The following is a 13,320-nucleotide window of genomic DNA, read 5'->3' as shown; positions in this document are numbered from 1 at the left end:
GATCGGTGATCGGCCGATCAGTCTCACCAAAGACTATAGAATAGTGTTTCTCAACGGGGGCGGTACCGCCCCCCAGGGGGCGTTGAGAGAACAACGGGGGGCGTTAGAAGCAAGATTTTTAAAAGGGGGGCGTTCAGGTGTTCTTGGGGGGCGTTCACGAGTTTACACCAAAGATCCAGGAAAGACAAGATTAAACTTGTAATTACTTGCAAAAGAATTGCCTACAACATTCTAAAATCTGCCAGTTCAACGCAACATGTAAGCTAGGCTATGTATCGTATCTTTTGCAACGATTATTTTTTCCAGTCATAGACCAACGCTCAAGCGCTGGCAAGAATTCACGTGCACAAAAATGTGTTTCGCGCTGCAATCCGGTGGTGGCTTGAATCCAGCGCTGAACCAGCGGAGGAATGGAAAGTTGACAAGCCATTAAAAAAGTATTGACTTAAGAACCACTTACATTTTCAAATATTTTCAATAAATCATGTTCCCATTCACTCCAGTGACGAATTTTAAAATGAATGAAACTAAATTCTATTTATAATGGTAAAACTTTTACATTTTTAATGCCTAATGCCAAAATGCTTTCTTTGTTCACAAAATAATTTACTGGGCAGTGGGCATTATTGTTAACTCGCAAGACTGTAAGGAGAAAATGATAGTTTGATGGATAATTAATTTAAATATATTCTGTAGGCTAATTTCGCCGTCACATCTGAGCGCAAAACGCTGCTTGGATAATTTAGTTAAAAATAATTAATAATACAATAATAATTTAATCGAATTGTTCATATGTGTTTATTCTTGTTAGAAGATTTTTTTTATTTTTTATTTTACTGATTATGGACACAAATTAATCATGACGAACCAAATAAATTTGAATTGAATTAATTATACCATTGATGATAACAAGCTGATACCAAGGTATTTAAGCCTATAATTATAACATCATTTTTCATGAAAAATCATGATTGTATTTATTTATTTTTTTCGAAAGTAAAATTAATGTAAGCAGCTTCTTGCAATACTCTCCTAAATGCGTAATAAAACCTAAGTGCACACCATAGACTGTAAAAAAAGTGCACACATTAGCGCTGAAATGACCGTACAGCCCATACTCTGAGTGGCATGGAAGAGAGTCGGAAGTTGATTTGTTGCCCCTACGAGTTTATAATAGCATATTTTAACTATATTTTCAAATGGATAAAAAAAAAACCTGTCAAATTGTTTTTAAATGCTGTCTTTATTAACTATGTTTTAAAGATGTCAATAAACAGTCTCATATGTCTATTTATTTTTAATATAGGCCTACTATATTTATTAATTTATTGTTCTATTTTATTTAGCATTTTTACATTTAACATGAATAATCAAACATTTAATATAAAACAAGTATTGCACAACCATTTTAAATGTCTACTCATTTGTCCTTTTTTAAATCTTTTATTAATTTACATTTTTATGTTTTAATTAAACTGATTTATGCTATTCCTTATTCTTTCGGTTTATAAGGTGTCACAATCTTACATTCCTATTCTTCCATTCATAATATGCGCGTTAGGGTGATGGAAACCATTTATTAGCATACTGATGGTGTGTAGTGACCATTTGTGCATAAAACACCATGGTATTATGCATTAGGCCCAACAAAGTCTGACAAACAGCCCTCGACATAGAAATCAGATGTTTAAACTCGTATTTTGTGCGCGACCGCGTTCATGTGGAGGCTGCCAGTGTATGGGCATATAGCTACGCGTTTAACCAGTATTTCATCAGTTCTTCTGCGTCTCCTCACAGCATTTTAATAAAACGATATCCAACAACACAAATAGCTCTCTCTTTAGTCACAAATTCCCTTCATAATGCAAAGCATGCGACGTGCACGCTTAAGTTTCAGAAAACATCGTCATTGAAGTGTATATGTCTATAATTTATGTAATTATATAATTTATATGTATTCTTTATATCACAAAATATATTTGACTTAATAGATTAACAAAGCGAAAGAAAAAACTGTGCCCAATAGTAGCCTATATACTGCTCAGTCTGATTCATTTTTGTGAGGCGCGGCGCTCCACAAACAAGTTCAAGGAAAGGAAACAGATATGGCAAAAAGCGCATCCTGTTTTCTTTATTTTGCAAAAGCACAATGTTCTGTTTTTAGTGTGAGTGTATAAAAGTAAACTTCGCAGTATCGAATAATGTCTTACTCATATCTGTAAATTACGGAGTAGCCTAAGTCTATTTAAGTTGTTTCTGCTGGTATAAGGAAACAGTCGAAGTGATCGCGCCGGCGCCTCGCGTGCGCACTCAACTTATTCATTGCAAACTTGACATGGCAGACTGTTCATTATCAAAATAAATAATAAATATATTATATATTATATATAATATATTATATAATACCGTCAGCCAAAACATATAAAAATTACACTGCTCATTTTACATAGCCTACTCAATAGTATCCTATCTGTGCCGTTCAGCGTGACCACCGCTGAAACTGGTCCTGACAAACACATTTTTGCTCATGTGAAGAGGATGATTTTTTTCATTGATATTGAAACGGGAGTGAAGTACAAATCCTGTTTGACATAATAAATAAAAGTACAGCATCCACATACATTGCTAATATGGAAACATTTGAATTCGTGCCGAACGAGAGGCTGCTTGAGAACACCGGTTTTTACTTTCAGTTTCGCCTCAAATTAATTCGTTTGGGCTTGTTTATAGCTACTTATAAGTTTTTATTCTTGTTCAATATAAGTATATTATATATTTTATGTATATTATATATTTTAGTATTCTTATGCTTGGTTTGACTTGGTTTGACTTGGTTTGGTCGCGTCAATTAAAAAATGTCGTTCTTTAAAAAAAAATTGACAGCCACTGCTTTATATGTTGCGTAGGCCTATGTGTCGGAAAACACAAAACACGGCATGGACCACTTTTGGTCTTATGAGAGGGGGATCCCCCAAATGAGGTGCCGGATCAGATTTCGGAGGTTTCGACTTGTCCCGGCACAACTTAAGGTCTGCCTGCCACTGTTCAGTCAAATCAAATCTGTTATTTGGCTTTCAGTGACATGCTTTTTAATTATGAAAGCTGCAATCCGTAACTTTTGGAGCTCTAGCGGTAAATAAACTAAACTGCAGGTGTCTTCCTACTGCAGGTACTGTACTCCGCAGCGGTGCCGACCAGGATAAGACAAAAACACAGTTTGGAAAATGGATTCATGATGTTGGCTACTCACCGATTAGGCCTATATAAATTTGGTAGCCTACATTTTAAATACAAAAAAGTTACGGATTTAATATTACTAATAATAATAAGAAGAAGAAGAAGAAGAAAACACAGATGTGAATTATACACATTATTATTATTAATACAGAATAATTATCAGCATACTTTCAATAAAGACATTTATCCTTTTTGTGTTTGTGTGTGTGTTTGGGGGGCGGTAAAGGACCTGGATAATGGATAGGGGGCGCTGGCCCAAAAAAGGTGGAGAACCACTGCTATAGAATAACACAAGACGTGTCACTCGTATTGTTTTGAATGGGAGAAAGTGTAACGCGCAATATGGCGGAATAAGTCCCGCCTTCTAAATAAGAGCCAATCGCTGACTGGTAAAGTCATCGCGTCACTGCAGCAGCCGTTAGAAGCACCGGTTTCTATAGAAACAGTCAGACTCGCCTCTGAAACATGGCAGAAGAGACGCGCATTTAGGTCTGCGCATGCGCATTAGCTTGATCCAGCATAAATACAGTTTTTTGTCATGATTCGAGCGTTTGGATAAAACATTTAGTGACAGCTGTTGTCAGAATTCATTGGTGATTTCAAATATGAAGTGTAATCGTAAGGTTGGCGAACAGTTTTGGAGAATTTGATGTTTCCCCATTCAAAGAGATAGGGCATGATGCCCAGGATGCCCGAGAGGCGTTTCAAAGATGGCCGCCGAGTGAAATGACTTGTCTTAAAGGGACTTTGGTCTCACTTCTTACCGATTCTGAGCCGATCTGTTTTGTTATCAGCGTCACGGGCAATAACGTCAGCTGCGCGTTCTTGCTCTCTTCTGTCACGGTGAAGTGACTCACACCCGCGCGGGCGCCTTCTCTCTCACTTGTCTCGTTCGCTCCGGTTAAATAGTGCTCGTCATTCCCGCAGGTTTCACGCGCACACCAAAAGCGCGTGCACCACTGATCTTTATTAGTGGAGCGCACAAGCCGCTTCTCAGTCTCAGAGAAGTCAGGGTCACAACAAGTACCAAAATGAGTGGCTTACTGCGCTTAAACTGTCAAATACATACAAATGTATGCCAAAATGCCCGCCTTGGCGATTATTCAGATAAACACAGTATAGTTGGGAAAGAGAACGCATGTTGTGTAAACTCTTAAAGGGACAGCAGTCCAATATTTCTGCTGCTGTCTGTCATGTTTATCAAAGAACAAAAGACAAAGAAAATCACTTTCCGCTCTTGACTGAATACGTTTTATAACTTTAATGGTAAGAATTAATCTGTATTTAATATTTACGGTAAAGACTACAGAAATGAGGGTAACCAATGTAAAAATAACACTGTGTTATTTTACATTTGATTATTTTAATTTCTGTAGTATTTCTTACCTGAATAAAAACCTACTTAACCTGAACAACTTGGTTTCATAGCTCTTTTTTATGAAAATAAAACTTTGCTTTGAGGAAAAGTAGATTTTTGTATTATAGCTCTTAGAAAGATAATCTGAATCGGCAAAAATCGGTATCGGCAGATCACTCTAACAAAAAAAAAAATCAGAAATCGGAATCGGCCATGAAAATTGCAATCGGAGCATCTGTGTATTTTTTTCCAACTATGGATGTCAGTGGCTACCCTCAACTGTTTGATTACCAACATTCTTTAAAATATATATTTTTTTTTGTGTTGTTCAACAGAAGAAAGACATTCATACAGATTTCGAACAACTTGAGGGTGACTAAGTGATGACAGAATTTTCATTTTGGGGTGAACTATCCCTTTAATGACTAGTGCTTCTGGCCCGAGTTGGCTGTACACGTGATTTGTGCTTTCCTTTACGATTGTTTGTCAGATTGAACCATATGACCTCAATCTTGAGTAATGCCTACGGCAGAATGTGCGACATCAACTGTCTTTTGGTTAGGCTAAGATTTTTGTCACCATTGAGCTAATTGTGACAATGTTTGGGCTGTTTCTGATTGTAAGAGCACAACAAAACTACAGAAATGTAACCACGAAATTTCAAAGCTCAAAATTGCCAGAACTCTGCCAGATCACAACAGTTCAGCATGTCGGCTTCCTCAAGTCAACATAATAAGCAGTTGGTGAGTCTGTCACATGTCAACTATGTTTCAGCTGGCCAACCTCAAACATTAAACACTTCTTTGTGTTTGCTGAAACAAATATCAGTCATGACAGTCAACTGGCCCTGAGGTTTGTGTGTATTGAAGATGGTATTACAAAGATCCTCCACCTTTATTCTTTTAAACACACTAAGGCTCTTCACCAGCTTTGATGTTTTCAATGCTGTCACATGCTGTCCATATGTCAGTGCTCTGAAACCGGCCAATAGAGTTGAGATCTGACCGTCACACACAGGGCTGAGTCTGACAGAGAGAAACACACTGCTAATACACGTTCAGAACCCGGTCACATGACACGTCATAACCAACTGAACTATTACACATGTAGGAAGCTTTATAAGATGATCTTAGACGCACATGAGGAGAGATACTGGAACAGCCGAAATAATAGCAAGCAATGTATCATAGATGATATATCATATAATTACAATTTACTATATAGGGTTTACTTTGTTAACATTAGTAAAATGTAAAAGTATGCTGTTTTTCACTGTTAATTTATGTTTTTTTTATAAAATATTAACCAATGATAATTTAATTAAAGTTAATAAAGTTTATATTTAGAAATTAGTATTAAGTTACACTTAAGTTTTATGTTTTTCAAAAATGTCAGAAAGTACCTGCTCACAAGGTAGTACTATTTCAAAGGTCATTAACTTTCGGGGGTGGGACTTGGGCGCTGAACATGCTGGGGTGCGTTTCCCAAAAGAATCGTTAGCCAACTAACATCGTTAGTACAACAAGTTCTGTCATTACTTACATAGTTCAACGATTTGGTGTTTCCCGAAACCATAGTTCAAACGAACATTCACAAACTGCATCACAAACTTGCGTGGTTGGAATGAATGTTCTGGAGCTGTGGTTAGAAGCATAGTTTCCTGTTTTTATGACATGTAGACTCAATGAATCGTTATCTTGAGCAAAATAGGCAAGCTGACATTACAATATATATCTTTTATTTTGAATATATACAAATGTCATTTATATATTTTAGTTTGTCAAGAGATTTAAAGTACCGTTTTTGAAGAGTGTGCATGTGCGTACGTGCTCTAGTACGTCAGAACAAGCATATGATTTAATCTGGAAATAAATCAAAATAACTGAGGAAAATGAGAATTAGTCCTCTAATGCCATGTCCATAATTTATAGCAGAAATTGTAGCATTAATTTGATCTCAAACAGATTCATTTAAAGAAGTTATTACTCCACCACCTGCATGACATCATTCACCAACGTGGTTGACAGGTTTGTGACAATACGGTTTTGGGAAACAGTCGTGACTAGCTAGTTGATTTGTTCAACGATGCATCGTACTATGGTAGTTCAGCAGCAAGTAACATTGTAATATTATATATAGTAATATTATATATAATTTTTTAAATAATTTTTTTCTGCCATTCTTTGATGAATAGAAAGTTCAGAAGAACATTTTTATGAATAAATTATTTTTTTATATACTTTATAAATTGTAACTTTTGATCACTTTTGCATCATTGTTGAATAAAAGCATTAATGTCTTTAAAAATAAAATTAAATAAACTTTTCAATGTTAGTGTAGATTTATAAATGCTGTATTATTACTTGATGTTCATGATGCCCACAGAATTAACGTTGGAGAAACACTTGGACTGGGGAAAACAGGTCTTTTGGGTTGGGTCCAAAAAGCTAAGTGTCTGAGCATCAATGAAGATTAAGTACAAATAGTCATGACAGCAAGTTCACCTACATGCATTACAGTGAGTTCATCACCGAAACGGCTGAACTCCCCTGCTGGTTCACAACATGGGGCAGAAACGGCCATGGGCTAAACTCACTTAAGCAAGACGACAGACGTGAGCAGACCACAATAATAAAAAAGTGAAATGACTCTCTGCAGATACGGGTCATTACATCTTAAGAGTCTAGGAAGCCAAACCTTTAAAGCAGATGAAGAACAAAAAAAAAAAAAAAAAGAGAGAGACAGAGTAAAATCTTATTCCAGCATCTTCTTACTAGTCTCAGCCTCATGAGCATGGACGGTTCATGGACAGCCTCATCAATATTGTGGACAGAAATGACAAGAGCTGGCTTAAATGAGGTCCACAGCCAATTTTTCAGGCTCCAAAATTCTTGTAAACATTTGTAATAGGGCTGCATGATAAAGCAAAATGGAAATGAAATCGCAATTTGGATTTTGCAAATCATACAATTTAATTAAAGGTGCCCAAGTACTTTTTTTAAAAAGATGTAATATAAGTCTAAGGTGTCCCCTGAATGTGTCTGTGAAGTTTCAACTCAAAATACCCCATAGATTTTTTTTAATTAATTTTTTTAACTGCCTATTTTGGGGCATAATTAGAAATGAGCCGATTCAGGGTGTGTGGCCCTTTAAATCTCGTGCTCCATGCCCCAAGAGCTCGCGCTTGCCTTAAACAACATAAAAAAAGTTCAAACAGCTAATATAACCCTCAAAATGGATCTTTACAAAGTGTTCGTCTTGCAGCATGTCTAATCGCTTAAGTACAGTGTTTATTTTGATGTTTACATTGATTCTGAATGAGTTTGAGGCTGTGCTCTGTGGCTAATGTCTAATGCTACACTGTTGGAGAGATTTATAAAGAATGAAGTTGTGTTTATGAATTATACAGACTGCAAGTGTTTAAAAATGAAAATAGCGACGGCTCTTGTCTCCGTGAATACAGTAAGAAACGATGGTAACTTTAACCACATTTAACAGTACATTAGTAACATGCTAACGAAACATTTAGAAAGACAATTTACAAATATCACTAAAAATATCATTATATCATGGATCATGTCAGTTATTATTGCTCCATCTGCCATTTTTTGCTATTGTCCTTGCTTGCTTACCTAGTCTGTTGATTCAGCTGTGCACAGATCCAGACGTTAATACTGGCTGCCCTTGTGTAATGCTTCAATCATGGGCTGGCATATGCAAATATTGGGGGCGTACATATTAATGATCCCGACTGTTACGTAACAGTCGGTGTTATGTTGAGATTCGCCTGTTCTTAAGAGGTCTTTTAAACAAATGAGATTTATATAAGAAGGAGGAAACAATGGAGTTTGAGACTCACTGTATGTCTTTTCCATGTACTGGACTCTTGTTATTTAACTATGCCGAGGTAAATTCAATTTTTGAATCTAGGGCACCTTTAAATACATAAATGCGCTGCGTGTTTCAAAGTGAGTCAGTAATTTCATGGGGAAACTTAACTATATTACAAGGTGATTTTGTATGAATTCGTATGATTTCAATTGTACCAAACATACGATTATTAGAAAAAAGTAAGCATGAAAGTCCACCCCTATGAACATACCCGTCACTGGGACGTAAGCAGATCTTTAAATATGTAGTATTCATTAGCATCCTTTAAAGAGTATACAAGTATATTTCGCTTTGTTTTAAAACAAAATAAGTTCGAATAAGTTATATTTAATAATTTCAGGTTTAATCACTCCTAAATGTCATGTAGGCTATAAAAGCAACTACAGTGGGTTGCTTTAAATGTCAGTCAGTCTCCTCCTGTGTGGTTTTTGCCCAGAATTACCTGCAATGTGGGCTATATGCAAATATAAAAAAGAAACAGAGACTTGAACTTAAATAAACCCCATTTCTTTCTGTTGAATCTTGACTTGTTAGCACAAGGACACCAAAAGTCTGACTACTGAAACAAAACAAAACCCTCCCTAAGATCAAATGACAGGAACTTGCATTTGTCAGGCCCGTGTCTATACAATCCAGTTATTCAACAGTCATTTCTCAAGGGATGGGAATCACCAGAGGCCCCATGATACGATATTACCACGATTCTTAAAGGATTAGTTCACTTTCAAATGAAAATCACCCCAAGCTTTACTCACCCTCAAGCCATCCTATGTGTACATGACTTTCCTCTTTCTGATGAACACAATCAGCGATATATTAATAAATAAGTGGCAGTGAGAGGGATCAACGAGTACGAAGCTGAAAAAACTGCTTCCATCCACATATATCCATCATAAATGTGTACTCCACACGGCTCCAGGGGGTTAATAAAGGTCTTCTGAAGTGAATCGATGCGTTTGTGTGAAAAAATATCAATATTTAACAACTTATGAAGTAAAATATCTAGCTTTTGCCAGACCGCCAAACTATGGGTGTTGGACGTAGCATAAGCTTTTTGAACTGCAAAAGGCTTTGAGCTTTCTCCCTAAGTTGAATAAGGAAGTCGGTCTGGCAGAAGCTAGATATTTTACTTCATAACTTGTTAAATATAGATATTTTTTTTACACAAATGCATCGCTTCGCTTCAGAAGGACTTTATTAACCCCCCGGAGCCATGTGGAGTACACATTTATGATGGATGGATGTGGATGGAAGCAGTTTCTTCAGCTTCATACCCGTTGATCCCACTGCCATTATAAAGCTCGGATGCGTCAGGATATTTATTAATATAACTCCGATTGTGTTCATCAGAAAGAAGAAAGTCATATACACCTAGGATGGCTTGAGGGTGAGTAAAGCTTGGGCTGATTTATATTTGAAAGTGAACTAATCTTTTAAGCCAGGATACAATATTATTGCAATTTTAAACATTTTGTGATATGCCGAGTATTGTTTGCAGCTCACTGCGCACGTCCAAGAGAGAAAGAGATGTAGTAGCGCTGATTGTGAAGTCTGATAGAAAGGTTTCAAATTATTATTATGATTTCCTGCAAAATAATGCACAATACTCACAATCCCAAGCCAAAATGCAAGCCCTGAGAAGTCACCGTCCATGTATCGATACAATATCCCCAAGCAATGTATTGCGATACTATGCTGTAGCGATATTTTTTCTCCCACTCCTAGTACTTTCTCTTTTCTTCATCTCTCTCTTTGAGTAATTAAGTACTCTGATGCTTTTGTACAGTCAGAATAACATCTGGATTCACAAACACATCGCTTGGCCAAAAAAAACACCCACACACACTTCCACACCATCTGTGCACAGAGCTCAGGCCACGCTGGAGTTTCTCGCAGCTGTCCTCTTGGCCGCCGCCGTGATCCTGAGAGCTCCCATAATGCACTGCATGACAATGATGAGGGCAAAGAGCCCAGCATCCAGTCTCAGCAGTCACTGTTCGCTGATGAAGACGCCAGACCGGCCTCTGACATCACCTCTTTGTGCTCAATACAGCCACACAGACTGATGCTGTGGAGTCTGTGACACAATGCATGAGACAAAAGAGCCAATCGACAGTGTGTGGCACTCTGAGTTAATCAGTACACAGATACTCGTCACATCTACTGATCGCGCAGGTCTTTCGAGGCTATAAAACGGCTGTAAAACAAAGTGAATTGGACCCTTAGCTTTTATGAGAGTCTTTTGAGTTTCCCGCTTGATATCAGAGAGTGTGTTTTTATCACAAGTTGACTGGAATCAACACTCCTGCTGAAGCAGTACTACTATTATTACTATTAGAAATCACAGGACACACTTTAACTGATCCACCAAAACAAGAAACTGTCTGCGGTGGGCAGCAGAAACAGAAAATCGCTCTGTAGGATGATTCTATGTTGTTAAATATGTTTGACTTGATGTTGCCATTTGTAGGTCACCATTTTTTCAGTGTGGCAGGTGTACAAATGTTTGTTTGTTTGTTTGTTTGTTTTCTCAGGCATATGCCATGTCAGGGCAGTAATAGTTCCTTAATGGAACTTAATGGACAAGAGATAAATGTTGATGTCTACCTTTAGGGCAAAAGTCTACTAAATTAATTAACTTGTCTTGTCAATTTGATCAAAGCGGCAACTAAATCATAAGTTGAGCTCTTTCGACTAAAGAGTGACCCGACTGCAAAAGAACTTTCATTTATGCTGACGTTGGAAATTGAACTCAGATCTTATTTTGGTTAGCTGCCATTGAATCTGCGCCCACTTTCCAAATCCATTCACACTAGAACCCAGACCAATATATTAAAATCCTATTAATTATAATATCAATTCTTATTATTATTATTATAACCAGGGTGTGTTTGGATTGAAGGGGGGGGGGATTTCCCCCTTCTGGTCTATGTATCCCTGCCTCTGCTGAATTATTTTTATCCCCGGTGGGGATAAAAAAAAAATATCCCCCCCGGGTGATGCTACTCCACAAACCAGCAACAGAGCATATAAAATACCAAAAATAAAAATCTTTTTTTAAAAACATCGCCAAATAAAACTTAAAATTAACACAGCCGTTTTGCTGTGCTCGTGGGGCGCACTCAAGAATTGCATGTGCAAATGCGCCGGCGCGCGCTGCATAATTACTTCATTATAGCTTAAATAAAGCACAATAGAAACTATGAGCAATGATGGTCGTTGTTCTGTTGTAAGTTAAGTCATGAAATTACCAAACATGCGATTAAAGCTGCCTCAAAACTGTGAATAGGCCTACATGTATTTGCTGACATGGTTAAAGCTATTGTTATCCAATTTTTGGGCCTTAAAATGTCTTAAAATGCACATATGAACACCAAGGAAATCTAAATTTTCTCGGGGGAGCTGCCCCCGTACCCCCCTAGCAAACTACTTTTTCTGACCTCAGTAATTATGAAATTACTGCTTCCCTGCTTATATTCTGTCTAATGATATCTAAGGTAAACGTGTATTTCTACAAATGTGCGCACTTTAGAATAAAAGTTTGTATGTGTATGCACTGTGATCAAAAATAAATGGGACCATTTTGCATTTCTATCAGAAATTAAGAATTATTAGTGTCATTGTAGTGTTGCAAATATCTAATACTTCAAATCTCAAGGTTAATTTTGATTTTTTTTTTTTTTTTTTTGTAAAATGTCTCTGTAACAGCTGCCAAAAATAATATATAGCTCCACTGTGGTTTTTAACAAATTTTCGGAAAAAAAAAAAAAAAAAAAAAAAAAATTCAAAACAACCTTATTCAATTTAATATATATTAGTAATATTTTTGAGTCAAAATTTCTTTACTTCCATGGAACATTGTAGGACAATCTGGTAACGTACATATATATATATATATCAGTGGCATGCAGTCCATATAAGCTGCGAATGCTCTGCATACGCATAAGCCATTTGTAGACTCAGCAACTAATATTAACTTTATAAATTACTATTAAATTCCTTGTTTGAGGTGTACCATAAAGCCTACATGATTGGAAATGCGTATGTAACTGTCCGTAATTTATTTATTTGCCAAACGACAGTAATTTTCTTTAAATCTGCCAGTTACGGAGACTTCCGGGTAAGCTAATCTACTGCAGCTTTTGCGCCTTCGCTCTTTTGTTATGTACTGTAGCATCATCACTGTCGCACGTTCTCATTGGTTTGCTGGCCTATAGGAGTTTTCATGGCAGGATAAGCTGTGAGCGAATCTCCGAAAATCACTGAAAATCACATTGTATTTGATACAAAACTAATTAGACTTAACAAAATGGGGGGGGGGGGGGGGAAATAACTAAAACTATTTTCATAGTATTTCATTTTCTCCATAGAGAATTGTTTTATACTTAAGACACTTTAAGTGTTAAGAATGCGCAGGTATGGGACAGAGTGAGAATCCAAATGCAAGCACCAACATTTAATAACAAAAAAGGTAATCCATAAACAGGAGTAATCCACAGACAGCAGGCGAGAGCAACGGCAAGAACACACACACAAGAGCAACGACCAACCACCAACAAATTAAGCATAAAGGTTTAAATAGACATATTAACAATGGCTTGATAAGGGACAGGTGTTGATGATATGATGTCATGGTAACTAATGAGGGTAACTATAACGACACACAAGGTACAAGGCAAAACAGAAACCAAAACACAGGAAATGAAGATTGAAACAAAGAAAACCAAGATTACACTTCAACATAAAAGTCCTACAAAACACAAAACGCAGGGATCGTGACATTAAAGGTGCTCTAAGTGATCCTGGGTGGAGTAACTTTCTGTTGACGTTCAAAG

General features: G+C 36.8%; 1 protein-coding gene across 6 annotated transcripts in view; it reads right to left on the bottom strand.

The window, feature by feature from the left end:
* Positions 1-13,320, bottom strand: part of fmnl2a (formin-like 2a) — a 114,667-nt gene that overhangs the window by 83,459 nt on the left and 17,888 nt on the right. The window contains exon 1 of one of the 6 annotated variants that reach the window (XM_048192930.1): positions 4,002-4,259. The exons of the other annotated variants lie outside the window; for them this stretch is intronic. The gene's annotated coding sequence lies outside the window, so the exon portion shown is untranslated. Of the gene's footprint in view, positions 1-4,001; positions 4,260-13,320 lie in introns of those variants that run through there. 6 annotated transcript variants of the gene reach the window in all.

The sequence above is a fragment of the Megalobrama amblycephala genome, linkage group LG6 (genome assembly GCF_018812025.1).
Source record: "Megalobrama amblycephala isolate DHTTF-2021 linkage group LG6, ASM1881202v1, whole genome shotgun sequence".
NCBI classification, from domain to species: Eukaryota; Metazoa; Chordata; class Actinopteri; order Cypriniformes; family Xenocyprididae; genus Megalobrama; species Megalobrama amblycephala.
The sequence above is the reverse complement of the archived record's forward strand: the minus strand, read 5'-3'. Positions and strand labels throughout refer to the sequence as shown.